Genomic DNA, 23,331 nt, shown 5'->3' with positions numbered 1-23,331 from the left:
ATTTCATGTTTTTCTGAATATAATGTACTATTTAAATAGTATATCGAATTTCAACGGAATAGCCTTGTTAATAACAGATAGTTCTAGATTTCATTTCAACCTGTCAATTACGTTCGAAATCCTCGCTTAAGCACCATACATTAAATTGAATTATTTCAATAGTGCAATGATTGAATTTGTTGTTTGTAAATGTTTAGCACTATTTTGTAATAATACGGCGATTAGGAAATTTTCACTTAATATTCATATAAAATGTCCTGATATTTTTTTTATTAGCTTCAAGATGTATTCCGCATATAGCAGGGTAGACAGAGGGAACCTAGTGTTAAGGCACATGACACATCGTTTCCCACTTTCCACAGAATTTTGGAACAAAACAAAAGCGAGGCGTTGAGTCTCGTCACTCAACACGTAATGCCCCGAAAATTCTTCGGAACTTGGAGAACGGAGTGTCTTGGCACTATTTCCCTCTGCCTACCACGCTATAAACAACGTGAACGAATTTTATCAAAAAAATAAATAAATTGGAAACGTTTCTTAAAATATTACTTGATTTACCTTATTTCATAAGTTTTTGATAGAAATAAAATGTAACAAGAAATTGAAATACAACTTACAAAATACGTGTAGAGGTCTCGTTTAGTAAAAGGCATAACACTAATAATAAACTTCACAGGTACTTCGTCCAAAATTCAATAGAAATGAAATCTCATTTCCTGTGTACCGCCGGTTAGTCAATTTCACCCGCAGGTGGCGAATATGATTTTTTCCCCCAAAGAAACGATCCGAGAACTTTCCAGTTTTATTTCTGCATAAAAGTTTTCTCGGCATTTATTAAAACAGCGTGAGATTTCAAAAAAATTTCGTTTGTGAATACGAATTGGAAAACTTTCATCTATATCTATCTAGAGGTTATTTCCGAACAGTTTGGGAAAGTTAGATCAATAATATCAAAATATTGAAAATAAAAAAATTATAAGAATTACAAAAAAAATAAGCTTACTCCAAAACTCTACCGAGTGAAATGGTGTTCTTATTTATTTTTACCTTTTCTTATTTAATAGAATTAGAGAATTTTTTGGGGTTGTTTTTGGGGTTTGCCCCAACTAAACTGATACCATACGGTAAATATTCTTATTAATGATATTTCGTGATATTTAAATTTAAAATCACAGGATTTTTTTTAGTTACTTATGGATCTATAACAAATCTACTTTAGACATACGAGTACTTGTGAAGTAAACAAAAATAATAAAAATCCAATATAACAAATATCTAGAACAACATAATTACTTCGAGGGAGCTTTATAACAAATTAATCATTTTTCATCTAAAATACTTATGCAATGTTACGAAACGAAGGTATAAGTTCCAAATTAATGCGTCTATTTAGAAAACAAACAAACAAACAAATCAAAGGGAAGGTAGAGAGATAAGTCCACATTTCCCGTTTAGTATCGGATCACAACTTCCTAAGCCGACCATAATTGCCTCAGTGTCTCCAAATTTTCCAATGTAGGCACCCTCGTCCTGGAATTCGGATCATTTATTTTAATCTCGATACATTTATAAATCGTCAAATTGTAAAACCCTACCGCGAGATAGCGATAAATTTAATCTTATGTCAATTAGCCTACCTGGATGTCTGGTGTTGCCATTTCCAAATTACCACTCGGTGCTTGTGCATGTTATTTAATTGCTTTATGTGGATTTTTTGTTAAATTCATGATTTATGTGAGGACTTCAGTTTCATGCTATATCCCGCAAGTAGTACGGTAGGCCGAATTCTGGAGGCCTTGCGTGTTGAGTGGCGAAACTTAACGCCGCGTTTGCCTTGACACCAGAGCGAAAAAATAAGAATATAAAATATTTCATCGTCGTCAAGTGGGGATCGAACCCACAACCTCCACTACAGGCCTCAACATTAAGGCGTCTAATAAAATTTAAAGGAAATATGATATCATAATATTATCTAAAACCCGTACGTAGCAATAAATATTTAATTTATAAAAAGAATAAAATATAAACAATCTGAAAACTAATTCCAAGGCCAAAATAGTCTTCACAGTGACAATAAGAGAAAAATATCTTTATATAGCACTAAATAGACATGACAAAATAAAGAAGACGAACTTTGACCATGGAACTGCCATGACATGACTGCCTCCAAAGTTTGCCAATAAAACTTTTTTCCAACATCGTATGTCACATACAGCCACTTCTCTTGGGAATTATATAGAAATTCACATCAAAGTGGCGATTGATATAATATGCGTCAGCCAAATAAGTTATACGGCTATATATCTGTCAGTACGTAATAAAATTATATTTTTAGATCCACTTAACCATATTAAATGAATACGTTCATAGTATTTTTATTAGCGTCACACAGCTGCGTAACTAGAGGGAACCTAGTGTCAAGGCACTCCGTTCCCCATTTCTGTTCTAATTCTGGAGGAATTGCGTGTTGAGTGGCGGAAGTCGATGGTGCGCTTTTCCTGGATACCAGAGCGAAGAAAATGGAAATATTAAATATTTCATTTCCTCGAATGGGAATCAAACCCACAACCTGTCGCGTACAACTGGACTCAATTTTAAATTTATTAAAATCTTAATTTACTGTATATAATTTTGTAACAATTTTAATAAACATAACGTGAGTAGGTCAGGAATTCTATGATTTTTAACCAGCTGGATTTTATTTTCTCGAGGCAAATTCAATTGTTCCGGCAAAATTCAGAAGCCACGATACGCCAAGAATACTTGCCAGAAGAGCATGCCTAAAGAATACATGCTTAACGAAGTCCAAATTAAAAAGCAGTTTTTAAAATACGTGAATAATGCATAAGGAATTTTAGTTTGTAGCTTAAGCCAATATTTACTGAAATATTTAAAACTCTTAGTTAGGACAGTAATTATTATATGAAGATTATAGATTTTGTAGGTACATAAGTATTTCTGTATCTATATTCTTTTAAAACAATTTAAAAAAATATGATTTCTCTCTTCTCTATTTTTTTTTTGGTGTACCATTTCAACTTAATATCCGCCGCACTATAAAATGAAAAATATCAGCACAATATAGTCATAGACGTTAACATTAGATTTTTTCTTATGTTTCTTCATAAATAATGATAAAGAAACGAAAAGAAAAAATAATCCAGGTTCAGATAGAAAAAAACTATTGGTTTTGACCGAATTTCTTATTAACTTACTACCATTTAACAATATAACAGCATCAAGCCAAATTTCATCTAAATCACATACAAAATGATGCCAAACACCCAAACTCTCATATTTGAAATATTAATAAGATTTATTACATCAATACACAACAACATTTACTGATATAATAATCCTAGAATAGAATAGAGAAAAGTAATAAAGAATTAATGAAGTTACTTTCATAAAACTGAATATCATTTTTTGGTAAATTGATAATAAATTGGCTTCCTCGCCAAAAATCTAACTTATTTGAATAATAACATTTGGAAGAATATGCAACTGGGTTTACGGACCATCAGCCTTCCGTTCAAGTTTTTCGCATAAGTGAATTGGCTGCCTGGAGAAATATTCTTGGAGCTGACACCGTATGTCGGCAGAAGTGGTATTTGTATTTTTATTTTTTCAAGCATGTAATGCTTTTTAATTGATTACTAAAGGCGTAAGGATTGAGTGAGAGGAGTGTTTAAACTATTGTTTTAAAGGAAATGGCAATTTCTAAATATATTTATAGTTTTATCTAAAAATGACAAAATATCAACTGCAAATTCGTTGCCTAATATTACAAACCCATACCTTTTTAATTCTTTCAGGTGGGGTTTTTATTTTGTACAAAGAAAATAAGTAAATAACTTAATACTAGTAAACTAATATTTTTAAGTAATTTTATTAAGAGTTATTCTATTTATTACTCTGTCCCACTTAGGCAAATTAAATATTCCATTAATCAAGACGCAATACTATGAATTTGACGGAAATTTGGCAGAATGTGGGGAACTGGAGGTCTTAACACTAGGTTCCCTGAGCCTACCTCTGGTCTATTTTTCGTATATTCGTTATTTCGTACATATAAAAAACAGCGTAACCCTAACAAAAAACGAGAAAAATATATACATGACACTTCCATTCCTCAAATTCTAAGAGCAGATCCATATTCGGGTATGAAATCCCTCGCTGGATTTTATTGGCCGAGTTTTCTGCCAGTTCCACGCGACGTGATAAATGACGTTGTTTTCGTAGATCTCGCTGTTTGTACGTCTTGTGGTGTCGAACTTGTAGGTAGATGTTTCTACGACCGACGTGGCGCCTTTTGTTTGTGTATTGGTTGGTTCAGGGTCAATATGATATCTTTTTTATTATAGATCCCTTGATTTGACTGTCTTTACTTATGTAAATGGCTTTATTTATAGCCATTATAAGATTTACCAGAGAGAAAAGTGACAAAATTTTTTATATTTTTTTTTTTAAATAAAAATTCACGCTACTTCACGCTGTATCCCGCACGCAGCAGGGTAGGCAGAGGGAACCTAATGTTAAAACACTTCGTTCCCCACATTCTGCTAAATTCTGGAGGCATTATAGAAAGATTTTTTAATCGATTTAAATACTAATTCGGTTATATATTATCTTTATTTTCATATAATCGATGAATACAGTTTATATTCTATAATGCTATGTAAATTTTAAGAGACAAAAAAACAATTCTATAATTAAAAGCCAATCTAATTAAACACTGCTTGACATTTCAAAGGAGGACGTGGTTATAATTATAATCGACCACAAATATCATTGGGGCAACACTCGAGATAGCAGGTCGCGTGTGAAAAGGAGACTAATAGGATTACACTGTCGTGTGATAGAGATAGATGTAGGGATTGCCCTCATTAAAAAATACTAACGCATTGTTTGTCGCGACAAACACAGTGATAGGTCACTACGTAATGTGTTTTTTTTAGCTTCTCGCTGTAGCAACGTAGATAGCCTAATGTTAAGACACTCCATTCCCCACTTTTCGGGGAATTTTGGAGGTATTACGTGTTAAGTGAAAATCCTGCTAGAATATTTTTGTTATTAAAATTGAGATGTTTTCAATAAATAATTTGCTATTTTTATATGTCTTTTTCACTTCTACTTTTTTCCAATTTTAGAAAAAGTATATGTTTGGAACTTTCAGATTAATCCTTTCAGCTGAATAAAACTGCGGAAATAACGAAAAGAAGGCATACGTATTCGTCATAACCTGAGACAAGTTGGAGTTATCGAAGAATATATTAAAACTTTATCAAAGCTGGAAATTCCATTTCCTTTCAGCGTTTCCTCCAAGTCCTCGGGGATGGAACTTAAGATGCTCTGTTAAAGACTAGCAACAAAATTTGGAAAATAATCCACTAGAATTGATAAGCTGATTATTATTCTTTTTTTATGTTGTCATAGTGTGCATCACGGAACTATAAATAACACAACATAAACAGGTTATTCTTAATTATATATTTGATAAAGTAATTAAACAAATAAATTTAAGAAATTTCAAAATAGAAGTTAAAATGGCAATCATCTTTTTTTTAGTTCATCAGTTATCCAAAACGTATTTATTCTTATCTTTCAATTTCCCTGTGTTTTACTCAGTGGAAAAGCTACACGATATCATTTTGTTATCTAAAAATAGAATAATTTTGACACAAATCTTTGATATCAGGTGACAGTATCATTTTCCATTAGAAATGGCTTATTTTATAGAATTATTTACCAGATTCCTATGATTTTTAACAATATTATTTAATTAAATAATTAGTACTGTTAGGTTGCTAGCATATATGCAGAACAATATATGCATCGATAAATAGAATTTGTTGAATTTGTAGCCAATTAGCTACTAGCAACTATTCACGTCCTACGAACAAACAAACAAATGGAACATGTAGGTTAATAGGTCTGGGAACAAGCCTTCGTCGCCCTTCTAATCACACACTCGGTTGACTCTCAAAAGGCAGAACGAGCCCAGAAAACTGAACCACCCACCGAACATTTAATTAAAGTAAATAATTATTTGTCGAGCCCTTGCGTTAATTCAGAGAAGCCCGCTATTAATTTGGGCCGTCTCGTCTGTCTATCACAAAAATATCTATTCATATCGCTTTTGATATTTGTTTTCTTGGTTTTTTTTCAGCTTCACACTGTATCCCGCATATCGAAGTAGACACTAGGCAGAGGAAGCCTACTGCCAAGACACTCCACCCCCCATTCCCGACAAATTCTAAAGGGAATGCGTGTTGAGTGGTGAACTCAATCCACTTATATCCCTGCACCACGACTGGCTTCTATATCTTAGATGATTTGGTTACATTTTATAATTACAAAGACGTCATAAGTTATTAGAAGCGAATTACTGTCTAATCCAATACAGAAGCTCGAGACGGACCTCCGATAAACAAAATAAACACGACGGCTCGAGATCAAAGTGGTGTCGTTGATTTCATTTCGTTCATTTCCTTCACAAACTTCGCTCTCCGCTTTATTGGCCTAGACTTGGATATGAAAACACTCACAAATGAAAAACATGATGGCGCACAAAATAAAGGGGGGCAACGGGTGGGATCCAACGTCGCGGCAAATATATTTAGAGACAGGGACATTGCTAGCAAAACAATAGCTAGAAAAAACAAAATGAATGGACCTCTTAAAACATGAGTGACGTCACCTGAACGAATTAAAGTTTTTTTGTCCTTGTCATACTTGATGCCAAGCGCAGCCTCTCTCCTCTAGCAAAGAGGGGGCAATTGACCTATTTTCGGAGGGCGTACTATAATTTTACGAAGGGTGGATCACCTAGCGTCCATTACTGATCTATGTCTTTGCACATCTTACGACGATAAACGAGTGATTCCCCTTTTTTATTATTATTTAATTGTTTTTTGATTAAAGTATTGTTTTTTTTAACTCCCCTGTGCCTAAGAAATGTCAATTATAACGATTACTTTTCTTTTCGTTACAGCGTTGCGGAATCCAATGCTGTATTTCCAAAATACTTTAATATTTCACTAAATACAATTTTAATTTGATATTCAAAAAATAATTAAATAGGTTTCACACTGTATCCCGCACACAGCAGGGTAGGCAGAGGGAACCTAGTGTTGAGACATTCCGTTCCCCACTTTCTACCGAATTCTAGAGGCAGTTGAGTGGCAGAACCCAACCCAATAATTTGATATTAAATGTTTATATTAAGAAACTATATAGTAATTTAATCTATTAACATATATTTAAATAGAGCACATTAAAGAAAATAACATAAAAATCAAAGTACCATTACGCAGTTCAAACTAGCCAAGTATAAAAGCATTATCTAATATAAGAAATTTAAAAGTAATATTAATAACAATTAGAATATTTCCACCACAAATGATTATTTTAAGAGTAAAAATAAAAAACGTAAAAAATGGCTAAACTCCAACAGTATAAGGCGGCGCGACACTAGGCCGGCTATTAGAATAAACAAGTCGATATTTTTGGCTGTTATAGCATTGTTGATACCATCTTTGATGATTGTTTCTGATTCTTACTTTGCTAGAAAAGTTAAAGTTTTTTTCTAGTTTTGTATGTATCTTTTCTTTTTATTGTCGTACGAAAAACAAAGAATTTTAATATTTAGCAAATATTTTATATTTTAATATCTAAATTAATACTTTTTTCACAACTACCATCACCAGAATTATTAGTAGATAAAAGCTACATTCACAAAAAATACAGCGAAAAAAATACATTGAGTTCTTTTGAAAGAGCCCCCAGATAGAAGCAAGCACGTCGCACAAGAAGTCAACTGTGCCAAGGGGACACGCACAAATGATTCCGTATCCAATTTGAGCCAGCAGCCGACGACGGCATGGGGGCAGACGGTAAAGGGGTTTATGGGTACGTTTTTGACATTTGGGGAAAATGGAGAAATAATTTTACTGCACCGTAAATTGTGTTTGTATTGTTATTAGTCTTCATTATGGAGTGTTGGAATTGAATTATGAGAGTACACGAGCTCGAGTGTAAATTTTACAACGTGAGGTATAAATAATGTTTTTTTTTAGCATCATGCTGTATTCTGAACATAGTACGCTAGGCAGAGGGAACCTGGGAACCTTGTGTTAAGACACTCCGGTCCCTATTTTCCGAATTATGTATAATTATTTTAAGAATTATTCTGGAGTATAAAGAAAGAACATAGAGCAATCTTTCTTTCATTCTTCTTTTATTTAAAGACATTGGGTGTAAGCCGACGGGAATGATACGAGCCGGATGCGCAATCCATTAAACATGGCATAGCTTTTAAAAGTGAATATTACACTCGATTTTATTTATTAAGTGGTGAGAATATTTATTTAATGGTTTTTTGTAAAAAAAATAAATTATTATTTAATAAAGTATATTAAGAGTTAATTTTAGTTAGATAAATATAAACTAAATTTACTTTATTGTAATATGTATTTATGTCGTATAATAATATAAAATTATCTGAAACTTAATTCAATAGAAAAGTCTTCTTTCTCTATATAAAGCTATGTAGAAATGTGACCAGAAAAAACTGAGCTTTCTCCACAATAAAGAAAAAAAAATTCTAAACCAACTAAAACGCAAAACTTTTACAAGATAGACCTACAAAATAAAAGAAGGTGATCCTATTCTATATGAAAATAATAGCATCTATTAAAATATTTTCCAGATTTATCTAAACCAGGCACGTACGTGATCAGAAGAATTTGAACCTGTTACATTATTAAGCGAGGGAAAGAGCCGCCATGGACGCCAGCTGGCTTGCTACTAATAAATCTTTACCAATAACATTGGATCTCTTTTTACTAAATCCTCTTGTGGTGTATTACCCTCGTTTGTAAATCATTCACGTCAATGCCACGCATAAAGCTTACCTATTTTACGATTAAGCTTAATGGAGATTAACAATTGGTTTTTTGCGATGGAAAAATATTATATACGAGTAGTTACACCTTTCGTTTTTTTAGTATGGAGCATAAATTTTAAGTATGGAAGTTTTATCTTGGTTTTAGTGACATTTATTGGTCCTTAATTTTAGTTCTCTTGTTTTTTTTTTGTATTGGTAACTTACAGATTATTAATACGGCTTACAGTTACTAAGGCAATGCTAAAAAGCAATAGTAATTTTTTTTTCTATTTATTTTATATGTTTTCTCGTACTAATAAATAATTAAAAACTAATTGTGATAAAATTTACATTATATGTAGTTCCTTACGTTCATGGGAAGAAAAATGATTGAATCTTTTAAGCATGGACATTCCCTAACGTTGGATTGAAACTCCCAACTACCACTTTAAACCCCACTTTTTGTATCGAAAAACTCACAATTAAATAAAAGCAAAAAATTCTAAATGAAAAGGACATAATTAAATTATTACTAACATTTATAATTACGTAAATATTCATAAGAACTATACATAATAAAATGATTAAAGTTTAAATTTAAAGTCGACAGTTGCTACTGGCGCATAATATAGAGACGGCTTTCAGCATTACGTAACAAACATTTATCATTTAGTTAGATGAAACAGACTTAAGAGAAACAACATAAATCATCACCGGGTGATTCATCTTCACCAAAATGTGCATTCATAAAAACATTGAAGCTTCCATTTATATTTCACAAAACTAAATTCTAAATAGATAGTGACTGTTATTGGACGTTTGTATGTTTTAATATAATATACAGAAACGTTGGTGAAGTGGTGTGCGATTAAGCGCGACGGGTGTAGGTTCGATACCCACTCGAGGAAGTGAAATATTTGTTTACGTTTATATTTCCATTTCTTCGCTCTGATGTGGAGGCAAAGCGCGGCGTTGAGTTCTGCCACTCAACACGCAATGCCTCCAGAATTCGTCAGAAACTGGGGAACAGAGTGTCTTAGCACTAGGTTCCCTCTGCCTATCCTGCTGTGTGGGATACGGGGATGGTTAACAGCGTCATGCACAGTATCCTGCATAAAGCAGGGTAAACAGAGGGAATATATTGTTAAGGCACTCCGTTTCCCATTTTCTGACAAATCCTGGAGGAATTATCATTCATTTTATTATCAGTCTTTCTTTTTTTTGTGATTGTGATAAAGACAATATGAATGGAAATGACATTACAACTCTTATAAAAAAAACAATTTAAAAAGACTTGAGCATAAAAAATAAAAGAAAAAATTATATTATTAATCTATAGCAGCTTTTGAGAAAAGAATTATCAAAATCGGTGAATATGGAACATAAAGCAGCAGATGCGCCTCGAGAGAATCCATTAAACACAGAAGTCCATATTTGCAACCACTTTTGCTATCATGGTGGCATCCATTTATTAAAAGCTTTTTTTCTATTATTATCAAAAAAATCATTCAAATTCTTGAATTTGATTAAAACGGTATATTTTTAGCGAACTTTTTTAAAAAAAACAAATTAGAATTAGTTACAAATACTAAGAAATAAGCATATTTATATAGGAAATACTTATTAATACAGGTATATTTCTTGAAAAGGTTCTATTTATGTCGCTGTTAACAATATTCTTGTTACATATACATATATAAATACTTAATGAACACCTTTTGTGGGTGGTGTATTAAAAGTTTTTATATTCTAAATCTCCACGGACCCTCAGCAGTTAGAAGTTTTAGGTCGGTTCTTTATTTCGTATTGATGTATGCTACACATATCTGTTCACTCGAAATAATTCAGTTAAAATAACTTTAATTTTCTTCTTATTTTGTTTTTACTTTTTAGTTAAACATAACTTAACCACCAATGACACGATAAAATTCTGTCTATGTAATAATAAATTAAATATATTTAACATAATTATTAAAAAAAATAAATAAACAGACATATTTGCATGAATAAGACATTTACCTGCGCTATGAGGGAAATTTGCATAGATAAAGACTTGTTTTTATGAATATGAAACATTTAATTTTCTTCCAGTGGTGATGGAACCCACAACCAGTCGCATTTACAGTCACACCCTTATGACCCTGAACCCTGGTCTCAACACACTTAAATTATTCAACCAATTAAGTCATCAAGGTACCTCAGGTGCCTCATCTATAACTCCTCAAGTTAAAATATAACAAAAAACTCCAAAATTAAAATTTAAACATATTATAGATTTTGTACAATGAATTATTAAATGCATTAACTAATAATACATTTAGTTTGTCCACTTGTCTGTTGTCTCCGAAGCGTCTAGACTACTCTCCATACGAGTATGCTAAAGGCCTCGAATGTCTCGTTTCGTAGTCACCGGTAAAGATTGTGCCAATTCTGTTAGCGTATTTATTAATTATACAGCAGGCAAGTGCCTTTGAAACACATCATTAGTTCGAGAGTAACAGCTTTACCGTGTTCTGTATATGTCTTCATGAATAGGACAATTTAAATTAAAACTTAGATATTAAACATTACATATGAATCTATTATTATATTCGAAAACTGTCAAATAAATAAAATAATAATTAGCTTCATGTATCAGGCAAAAGAGGGCTGAGTTAAGACACTCCGTTCTCCAATTTCCACTGAATTCTGGATCGCGCTTCGCCTCGACACCAGAGCGAAGAAATGAAAATCTTAAATAATACATTTCCTCAAGTAGTCAAGTGGGAATTGAACCCACAATCTGTAGCGTTCACACGCTTGTGCCTGCTGCGCCACGACTGGCATCTAAAACAATTTAAATTAAGAGGAAGAAACAAAACATTAAATAAATGATGTATTATTACATCTGTCGCTGCTATATATATTGTTTACTTTGAAAGATGTGGCCTTATTGTTTAATGTTAAGACGTCCTCACTTCCGTAAATAAAAGCTTTTGAGTTTCATAATGTATTTGCACAACAGAACTAGCACTTAAGAGCTTCCCGCTATATCCCGCATAAAGCAGGATAGGCAGAGGGAACTTAGCATTAACACTCCGTTCCCCACTATCCGCTGGCCGTTAATTTTTGGGGCTTTTTGTGCTGAATGGCGGATCTCGAGGCCGTATTTTGTCTTACTAGCAAAGCTATGAAATGAAAATATTAATAAATATTTTTTTTGCCCCGAATGGGAATTGAATCCTTAACCATAGCGTTACAGTCACACGCTTGTGCCACAGCGGTACGAAGATCTCAGAATAAGCAAAAATTCGTTCATAATGCAAACACGAGGTAAAAGACGAATTTGAGGCGCGAAGCAATAGCCGTTTTGCGAAACAAGTGCTTGCTCATTTTAATATTTCCAAGTTCCCTCAACCATAGCGTCATTAAGCGACCTAGAAAGAAAGCGTTCCGGGCAAAAGTGGGCCGGCAGGGATCCCCCTTCAAATCTCACGAGTCCATTGTTATACTTTTCATACCACCCCAACGTTTATACTCCATGGCATCCATGTTTTCAGTTATATTAAAGGAATTTATTTGACATTGAACTGTTGAAATGTTGTTTTTGCGCAAAAATTTCTTGCATTAGCATATCCTCGACTGAATAGAGCATGAGGATTGGGGGGAAATCATTCGTTTCGTCTACGCAGCGGGATCCCAACCATGAATCAGCGTCGTGTCAAACTGTGTCGAAGTAGATATAAATTGCCGGCCGTAGTGTGGGGCGCGTTTAAAATTCAAGAAAAACTTCGCAATCTGAGTTCAGAATCGATATCTAGTATGAGATCTACTTGGTATGTAAGATTAGTTTGCGATTATTTGGCGACAGATGGAAAATATTCTGCACACATACTGTAAAAATTGTTTTTTTCTCTTTTTCAGCTTCACGCTGTATCACGCTTGTCGCAGGGTTGGCAAAGAGCTAAGTGTTAAGACACTACGCTCTCCACTTTCCGCCGAATTCTATAGACATTTATTATGACGTCGATTTTTACTATTTATTATAACGTCGTATTAAATTCGATTTGATCGAATTGAATCAATATTTTTTATTTCTTTTCATATTTAAGTTATTTAAAAAGATTGTCTTGACGAACTAAGTCTGAAAGGTCATTGTGAACAAGACAAAGGCATGCAAATGAACACTGAAACAGTTGTTCATTTAAGTGAATATTTTTGTACATTTCCTATTGTCTATTTAAGAGTTTTACTAATTTATTATTACATGTACTAAAATGCTTTCAGAATTCGACGGAAAGTGGGCAGCGGAGTGTCGTAGCAATAGGCTTCCTCTACCTACCCAGCTATAAGCATGAAATGTTCACATATAAGCCATGTATACGAGGTGAATGTTTTTAGTACAAATATATATTTTTCACATACAAATATGTTTTGTGCTTTGCTTACAATTATTTTCAAGTTCTTTTCCGCATATAGCAAAGTAGGCAGAGAAAACCTAGTACTACGACACTCCGTTCGACGTTTTTATTAGACAGATTAGATTTAGATTTTAATAGACAGTTATCAGGACAGTTCTTACGTGTAATATACGAAATATTAAATTATATTAGGTATATCATTTATCATATATTAAAAGGAATTATGTGAGTTATGTAGCCAAGGGAACCTGACAGCGTACTTTATCTATCTAGGGAAACACAATTTACATGTAAATGATCTTTCGCATAAGACTTTAACTGACAACCATCGTAAAACACACCGACAAGACGACATTCCTTATTATTATGCGGCCGCGTTATTATATATGATAATCCATTGTAGTTGCCGTATAAAGCAGTTTGTGTGGTCCCTTAATAATGGTTATGGGTTCAATTCTTTAAGTTAAGCTTAAATTTCACAAATAATTGACATTATAATACTTCTCACTTACCTAAATGCGGCTTCGCCCGCTTAAAGTTTTTGTTTATTAATTTAGCTCTATACATCTTGCTTATATAATCTGTGGTCTATATTGCTGTATTTTTTTGTTTTAATCTGTTCAATTATTTTTCCGTGAAAGTAAAACAAATATCAATCTTCACCAACTTACACATTTATAATATTAGTAGTTATAATTATTTTTAATATAAACATTATGAATAGAGTTGTAGTACTAATATCTATTAAATAATATTAGTAAACAATCCAATATGTAAGAAATAAAACTGGAAAGTCATAACTAATTTTCTCTACTGGCTATAAAATAGTTTTACGAGGGCAAATCTAGTTACGTTTAGGAACGTTTCGCGCTTTTCTAAAAGTAGAAAATGAAATAGTTTTATGGTACACCGCACTGCGTCAAGGAGGTCCTAATTTCCATGTAGACTAATTTTTGTAGGGGTTTTTGACCCATATTCTATATAATAGTGTCTCGGAATTCTTTTAATATAACTATATTGTAATTATTTGTTAGTCCTAATAGAGTTATTAATAATTTTAATTATAACTAGTAATAAACTAAATCAAATCAGTTTCACGCTGTATCCCGCACACAGCAGGGTAGGCAGAGGGAACCTAGTGTTAAGTCACTCCGATCTCCACTTTCTGGATTTCTGGAGGAAATTTCTGAAGAAATGGAAATATAAATGTAAATAAATATTTTACTTCCTCGAGTGTAGATCGAATCCACAACCGTTACGTTTATTTACTATATATGTTATATATATATGTACTATATATGTAAGTACCTCTAATCAAGTATGCAACTGATATAATTAAATTGTATAAAATACTGGACTATTTAAAGGAACACAGAACTTTAAACAAAAGAGCCGACGAAATGTATGGACCATATATATGTTCGTAATTAATGAAAGAATGTTCCGTAATGAGGCCAGTCGTGGTGCAGGAGCACAATCTTTTAACTGTAAGCGTGATAGGTTCGATTCCCAGTCGAGGAAATGAAATATTTAATATTTTCATATCAGAACTCTGGTGTCGAGGCAAAGTCAGGCGTTGAATACCATCACTAAATACGAAACGCCTCCAGAATTCAACGGAAAATGGGAAATGAAAATGTCTTAATAGGAACAGAGTGTCTTAACACTAGGTTCCCAGGTTCCCGTACAGTGTAAAGCTAAAAAAATAATAACTAAATAATTATATTCGTCATCGTTAACTAAATATAACGTAATAAATACAATTTTATTACTATTTTACTTGGAATCTATGTAGTGTATAATCCATGTCGCTTCAATGTGTTCCTTGTTTCCGTTGGTTTATATATAGACAGAACAGAGAACAACGTTTTATTGGTGCTTCTGTGAGATTATTATCACATATTAATATATTTGTTTATTTTGTAGGATTTTAAGGATTAAGGGGTATAAAATTAAAAGTTCTTTTTCCAAAAATATATTTTACAACTGAGTAGGTATTTAATATGCTCAGTACTTCTTTATTTATACATAAATAATGTAATTATAATTTATTTTGATTAATGTTATTTGTGGGGAACGGAGTGCACTAGGTTCCCTATGTCTACGCTGCTGTGCGGAATACAGCGTGAAGCTGATTATAATGTTATTTGACATCTGATTGTATTAAATTAACTATTTCTCATGAAACAATAGAAATTTACAGGTTTTTTCTATTATCGGTATTTTGGACTTCTTATTTTTATACAATATTTTGGAAAAATAATTTAGTAATATATATCTTGTTAAGAATATAACCTGTTATAGCAAATAATGAAGAAAATCTCTTTGTTGATATACGCTTTAAATTTTACTCAATGAAATCGATAACATATATTTTATTGGATTTAATAATATTTTTTTACGCTTTAAGATAGTGTTTTGTTTGGAGTTAATAAATGGAGTGACGAAACACATTAACCTGGTCAGCATTGATCACCTTTGAAAGACCTAAACTATTTCACAAAACTTTTGTACTTCTTTTCAGGATATGAATTTCAACCCAAAGCTATCTTGTATAACAAGATATAACCAAATTGGCAACCAAATCAACACATCTTCCTCCATGTTTAAAAATTGATTTTTGAATGCAGTTTATAAATAGTTAGCATTCAAATATCAACTAGCACAGTTTACGTTATACACGAACTGAATGATGGCGCTCCACGCTATGCCCATTGAAGCTTCAAAGACTTGCTGTCCAAGGCTATATGCACCGCCCAATAAAATTTAACGAGCGTGTCCACTTATTACTTGTAAATACAAATTTCCATAGTAAATCTCTAATTAGGTTTTGGACTGGGTGATTTGCTATTTTAAATTGATGTACTTATATACTATGTTTATTTCATCAATTAACATATATTATGAAAAGATTGATGCCAGTCATGGCACAGGCGCACAAACGTGTGAACGCGATGATAGTGGGTTCGATCCCCATTCGAGGGAATAAATCAATATTTATTAATATTCTATTTTTTTCGCTCTGGCACCAAGGCAAAAGCTTGTCATTGAATTAGGCCACTCAATGGCCGTGGAAAGTGGGGAACGGAGTATTAACATTAGCTTCCCTCTGCCTATCCTGCTATATGCGGGATACAGCGTGAAGCTGGTTCAATTATTTTTTTTTTTTATTAAAAGATACGTAGATGAAGGAATGTGCACATGTCACGTAATGACGCTGAAATGAGTGACAGATCGGGAAACTCACTATTTTGTTATTTTTTTTTTAAGAACCTAGTGTTAAGACACTACGTTTCGTTGCCTATTTTCACTGACTCCTGGAAGAATTACGGGTTGAGACGGAAAGCAACGTTGTGCTTTTTCTCGACGCCAAAGTATAATAAATATTTTATTTCTTTGTTTGTCCCCTGGGCCACGACTGGCCTCTTTTATATTAGAACTTATTTAAATATAAATTTTGTAAAACTTCAATATTTATATTAAATTCCTTGTATACATTAAGGCCTCGAAAGATGTCCCAGAATAATTTAAATCTATTTTTATTTCATTACAGGCAACCGTTCAGTAAATAATATTTCAACTAATGTGCGACTGAGTACAGGCGGATGTGACATTTGCGCATCTTTAAAAAAAACCTCAACTGTCATTCCTATTTGATTTGTATATATATGTAGATACATATAAACACACTTGACTATACCTAGTTAAGATGAGGGATGGGAGAGTCAAAGACCACGGCGGTTCCCTTTTCCCATCCTTTTCACCTGTCCTAAATTAATCCATCCCTTATATGATGTCCTTCCTCATAAAGTTCCCCGTTCCCTTTCATTTAATGTTTAATGTTTGTGTTTAGTTATTTATGCATTTTTTATTAAAATATTTTAGATAAAACAATATTAATTATAAAAACATATTTGTACAATATTATTTATCAAAATCAACGAGAAAAATAAATGAGTATAGGCGCTCGGAAGGCCATAAACTAAGAACTGGACTGAATTGACTCTCCTCATCAGCCTATCTTCGTCCACAATTAGAAAAATTCTTTGATTTAGCTCTTCGCTACCGTCATATGCCTTAGGAGTATAAAACATATTTATTAGTGTAAACACTACTTGCCAAAATCCATTTTTTAATATGACATTTTTATCAGATTACAAAGAAATACTTTGTATATATAATTATTTTTAACTTTAAACGAAGCAAGCTACGGAAAATAATAGAGTTTACCACTTTAAAAAACATATATTTGTTTTAAAACGAAATATTATAAATATTTTTTTTATACATTTTGAATACTTTTAATTTTAAAGGATTTTACTACTTTTATTAGTAAATACTGTAAGAACATGATATTAGATTTTATTACAAATAAAATATGTACATATTAATTGTTTTGTAATAAAGTTATTTGTGTTTTAATATTTTCTTTTTTAGTTTTAATTTAAGAATTATACGGCCAGACCTTTATATAGGTATATATTAACTCATGTACCTACTAAATCAATGAATTATAGCACTTCTTCGACGTATATTTAGCCTTTTTCTATATGATCCATTAATTTGGCCGACTGTACAAAGAAATGTTCCACTCCCGAGACAATAGAAGGTCAGTATGCATCACTTCAATACTATTTGGTTGGCAGTAGGTAACGTTAGTAGAAAAGATTTGGCATCGACAACAGTGCGCGAACATCGCGACTGAAATATTCATTTTGATGACAAACTTTTAATATATACATATATATATAGTTTTAAGTTTTTATTTATATGTAATTTTAACTTATTGTTAGTATATTTAGGTATTTTAATTATTTCTATTTTTTTTTCTGGTATTTTGGATCAATTAATTTAAGTATTTACTAAGAAAATGCTTAGATTGATATAATTAATTATTGCAGAAAAATATCAATGGAGGTAATTTTAATTGAATTACAAATCCTGCATATAGCAGAGTAGGTAGAGAGAACCAGGGAACCTAATATTAAGACATCTGTTCCCCAATTTCCGCCGAATTCTTAAATGCCGAAAATCAACGCTACGTTTTACCTTGCTACCAGAGCCAGGAAAATGGAAATATTAAATATTATTTTATTACCTAAATATATTTATAATATTTACTATCTTATTTCATACAAAATATTTATTTATTTATGAGTTAATAGGATAGTGATGACAAAGACTGTTATTTGTAGGTTGGCTCGGGCTGCAACGCTTCCTTGAAATATTATTATGGTGTGTACACTTCGACACACGCTTATGTAGCGCTAGTGTCTTTTCGAGCTTTAAATATATATTCAATGCCACGAAATTGAAAATAGTACTAAAACTTTTTTTTTCTAGATTGGATAAATTTATTGTCTTGGTTTATTTATTTATTTAACTTTTTATTATTTATTTTTTGTACCCTATGAAGCTTAAAATTCTTCAAATATATAATTTTATAGCAAACTAGCGACCCCCTTGCGGCTTCGCCCGCTTTTACTACTGGATTATTCATATAATGTATGTTTGCAAAGCACTTAATATAATGTGAAAATTAATTAAACCCTAATGCAACCCGCATTTTCGTAGTTTCAATAAGGATTTTCCAATTGTTTTACACAGCAAGGATTTTTTAGTAGGTACCGTAATTTTAAATCTGTGCTACTAATCTTTTCAAGTACTTAATAAAATATATTTAAATGACTATTTTTAGATAGTTAAATGACTATTTTTAAACGGAAGAAATTATAAACAAAAGCCTACCTACTAATAACTACTACAAAAAATATATCGCGCTGAAATAATACATTCAACTCTAATTATCCAATACGTGCAAACGCATCTAAATCTTCGTTGCTATAAAGGCAGGCGGGTTTTTTTTTTGCTTGTGGTTAATGCTGAAGAGGGTATTCTGTCCCTGATGAAAAGCAAGCACTACGTGGCTGCCTGTGAGGAAAATTAAATAGAATGCATCGGCCGGGAATCAAACACGGGCCGCCCGCGTGGCAGGCGAGCATTCTACCACTGAACCACCGATGCGTGTAAGGCAGGCGGGCACGGCGGAAGCATGGCGAGTGGCGAGCCGTTTCGCAGCAAGGATTTTTTGATATTGTAACAACTTCTAAAGTACTTATTAAAATGAAAAACAGTAAAGACAGTTTTGATCTACATTAAATGGCCAACGTAACTAATATACTTATTTATATGCTGAGAGTAAGGGATAAGTAAAACTTGAGTCGATACTGCTGAAGTGTCAACGACGTGATGTGTCAACAATTAAATGCGTTTTTCTCTTAAACTATTCGCAATTTCGAAATTGTGTAAAAAGCAAATTTTATCTTCGTTTAACGTAGAAAATTAATAAAGTATTTTAAAGGATAAGGATTAATACCATTATGGAAAAATATCCCTCACAATAAGAAATATATTGAAATTATTATTTTTAGACAGAAATATGATCACTACACGTTATCCTTAAAAGATAAAAATATGCTCTCGCGGACTTTTTTGTAGATCTCATTGAGAGGAACAATACTCCAGTACATTTTTTTCATGTAGTACTTACCATTAAAGCAGCGCATGCGCGAAAGTGTCTCAGCGGGTAGGACTTTATTCATATTTTTCGTATTTATGTTAATTTACATAAGAATGTACAAATAATAAACTATATATAAACCTTCTACGAAAAATACTCGGCCTAATGGTGAAAACCGCAATAAAATCCGTTGGGTGGTTTAGAAGAAGAAGAGTTAGAAACAACAGACAGACACGAAAAGCGACTTTGTTTTATAAGATATAGGATATAATGTAGCTACAAGAAACTCGTAATAAATTCCAAAATTGTGGCAGAAATTCTGTAAAAATTACATATAAGTACATTATGGCTCTACGTTCAGGTAATGTTCTTTAGAACAGACTATATAAACGATGTTACTATTATTAAGATATTACAAAAAAAAATTAAAAAGGTCACAGAAAAAAAATACTTAAAAAATTATATAAATTATTTATAAATTTAATATACCTTCTTGTACCTACAATGTTGTGATTAATTATAAACAATTAAGCAATAGTTGTCTAATTACTTTTATTTTGGCAGCACTGTCGATAGATACTGGCACCTATATGTTCATAGAGTTATAAATAAACATAATAAAATTAAACTTATATTAGAACAACAGAAAAGAAATAGAAAGAGAGAGAGAAAAGTACGTAAACTACATATTATTATATTAAAACATACGATTATCTCGAATAGACAAAGAGCTTCATTGAATTTAAGCTTTTTACGTGCAATATAAGACCTCCTTTTATTTTCATTATAGAAAATAAATATAAGTATATCATGTAAAACATATTTATAATAGAAACTTATGTAGTACTAAAAAACAGTTGACTCACTATAGGATATCCTACAATTAAAATATATTGCTTAAAAGCTAGTTTTCTGCTTTTTATTAGTTTCTTTAAACATTTAAGGATATAAATAATTTTAATCTTAATATTATCCAAAATTCATTTTTAATCTGGATGGGGCTTATTGCCGCCAATTGCTTAACGTAGACTTCCTTCATAGACCACCATTATCAATAGAAATTAATTAACTTGGAATTTATTTTACTATAATGTACGCTGTTACTTCCCGTCGTAATTTTATGTTAAATTTTATATTGTATATAAAACAGGTATTATACTAGAAAGAGCTTTAAAATAAAAATATATAGCTACTAGAAGACAATTGACGAGAAAATACGTTTATTTTGTGATGATATAATTTACGAGCGTATAGAGTGCCTCTAAGCAGTTTATGAGGTGGTGCTAATGTTACGACCTTTTTATGGAAATGGTTAAGACGTTGAATTGTCATATGAAAAAGATATAATAATAATATTTCCTATACCTGTTCTCCCAAAAACCCGGCGTTGAGTTCCGCGACTCAATACGCAATGTCGCTGAAAAGGCTCGGTGGAATGTGGAGAACGGAGTGTCTTAACACTAGGTTAGCTCTGCCTATTAGCCTAGGTTAGCTTTTTATGCTATTGGTACCTTATGTTTTCATACATTAATATTATTACAGAAATACTTTTCGTTATCATTCGTTGATACAACTATAAACGTTTAATTAGAACGTAGATTTTTGCCATTTTCAGAAAATCCACCAAATACATACAAATATTATACGTAAACTGCTTAAAAACGTACACGACCAATGAATTGAAATGACCTATAAACTTATAATTTAATTTGAATCAGAATTTAATTGCCATAATATTTAATACATCTTCTATACTTATTATTGTGAAATAAAGCTGTTTTTTTTTAAATGAAATAAAGTAACAAAAAGAAAATAAAAGCAATAAAACGAAAGCTTACCTTTGTCAGGTTCCCGAAAGTCGATACCTGAGCACGTATCACCAATGTCCCAGAAAATTCACCATATCACCGAGCGCGGGCAGTTCCACAGGGCAATTTACCCTTACAATGATAATGCCCCAAGTTTTAACATTCAGTCTGTTTATTGTATTCACAACCCAAGGGAAATTACAGATGGAAAGTTCTAAACGTTACACAACCTTTTATCTAAGACAAGACGTCGCCGTCTTCTCTCTGCGAGATTTTCAGAGGCATAAAATGGTTTACGAATTATTTATATATAAAATTTTAATATAACTTCTTACGTTCACAAACCAATCATAAAGTTCACCAGCTCAGCAGCTGTCGAGCACTCCACTTTTATTTAATCACAACCTAGGTACTTCTACATCAGTCTAAGGCGAACGTCGTCAATATCTCTCCTACATAGCTCACTTGACTTTTCAACTATATTAAACTAACAGCTACTCACAACACTGAAGAGGTAAACATTGAAAACTTCCAGAGAATTACATGGTGTTAACTTTCAGGGTCCCTTAGGGTAACACGCATATTATTCCACTTTAACACTTCGAGCTGACGCGTATAGAAATTATCATATTTTACAATAGTTTCATTAAAAATACTGTTTTGGCACTGAAATGTTCCACGTGAAACTGGATTCAACGAGACGCGGGAGCTTCATCCACTAAACATAATATATAGTCCATCCATTTATAAATAGTAATATTTATTGTGAAACGTGGCCCGTTTACTGGAGATAAGCGGCCGTTGAGGACGGCTATGACTGTCAGTCAGGTAATGTTGGAACTGTCACAGAAACTGTGTTTTCAGTTTTCGGCTAGGACGTGTGTGCCGTACTGTTTGTGCTGTGTTACTACTGGCACGCTTTCTGCTCTGAATCTACTGAAAGGCGAAACCTGTTGAAATAGGATGGTGTGATGAGAGCGAGAGGAATGGATAGATGTTTCTCGCCTCCGGAACGAGATTCTGGCGCTTATTTTGCTAGGGATGCGAGTGTGCGTGGAAAACTGCGTGGCTACGGCCGGTGGGTCGGTGTTGGTGAGTTGTGGAAAACTCTCTTAGGGTGTTTTCATAAGCGTGCAAATTTTCTCGCTTTTCTTGAGAGCTCTGAAAAATTATCTTGATGTCGAATTGGGATTGTTGTTTTTTTTTTTATTTTAAATATGGTTAAAGCGGTTGAAGTGTTCAGTGGATAATGTAAATGCTTCCTATGTTTTATTTTTTTATTCCTATATCCTTTAAATATTTGTTTTTAATTTAATATTTATTTCTACTTTTATTGCTGATTAAATTTTAATATTTTCCAAATATACATACAACATAATTTAATATTGTAAAAAAAATAAATTTAAAACAAACAAATAATTCAAAACGATAACCAAGTTTAAGAATCGAAGGTGTTGTAGTAAGAATTAATCAATTGAAAGTGGATCGGGACCAATATAAACAAAGGATCGCACTGTGCGTGATAATGAAACAGCACGCACTCCCCCGTAGGCCCTATCCCGTATAGGAGGGAGACGACAGTACGCAAGTGCGCACGCAGTAGTTCAATACCACCCCACCCCACACCCCGAGAGACCCTGGGGGACCCCCTCACACCGCCGCTACCGTTGTAACGATGTACCCTTCATTATAATGGGAATCAATCGCCGAATTCGG

The 23,331-nt window shown here is 32.5% G+C and overlaps 1 protein-coding gene across 2 annotated transcripts in view; it reads right to left on the bottom strand.

Annotated features, from left to right (window-relative positions):
- Positions 1-22,506, bottom strand: part of LOC146536916 (uncharacterized) — a 232,088-nt gene extending 209,582 nt beyond the window's left edge. For both annotated transcript variants that reach the window (XM_085189516.1, XM_085189517.1), the window contains exon 1: positions 21,646-22,506. The gene's annotated coding sequence lies outside the window, so the exon portion shown is untranslated. The remainder of the gene's footprint in view (positions 1-21,645) is intronic.
- Positions 22,507-23,331: the final 825 nt, after the last annotated feature.

The sequence above is a fragment of the Heliconius melpomene genome, chromosome 8 (assembly GCF_056956725.1).
Source record: "Heliconius melpomene rosina isolate 202511_hmr_F chromosome 8, ASM5695672v1, whole genome shotgun sequence".
NCBI classification, from domain to species: Eukaryota; Metazoa; Arthropoda; class Insecta; order Lepidoptera; family Nymphalidae; genus Heliconius; species Heliconius melpomene.
Note: the sequence above shows the minus strand (reverse complement) of the source record. Positions and strands in the feature narration are given on the sequence as shown.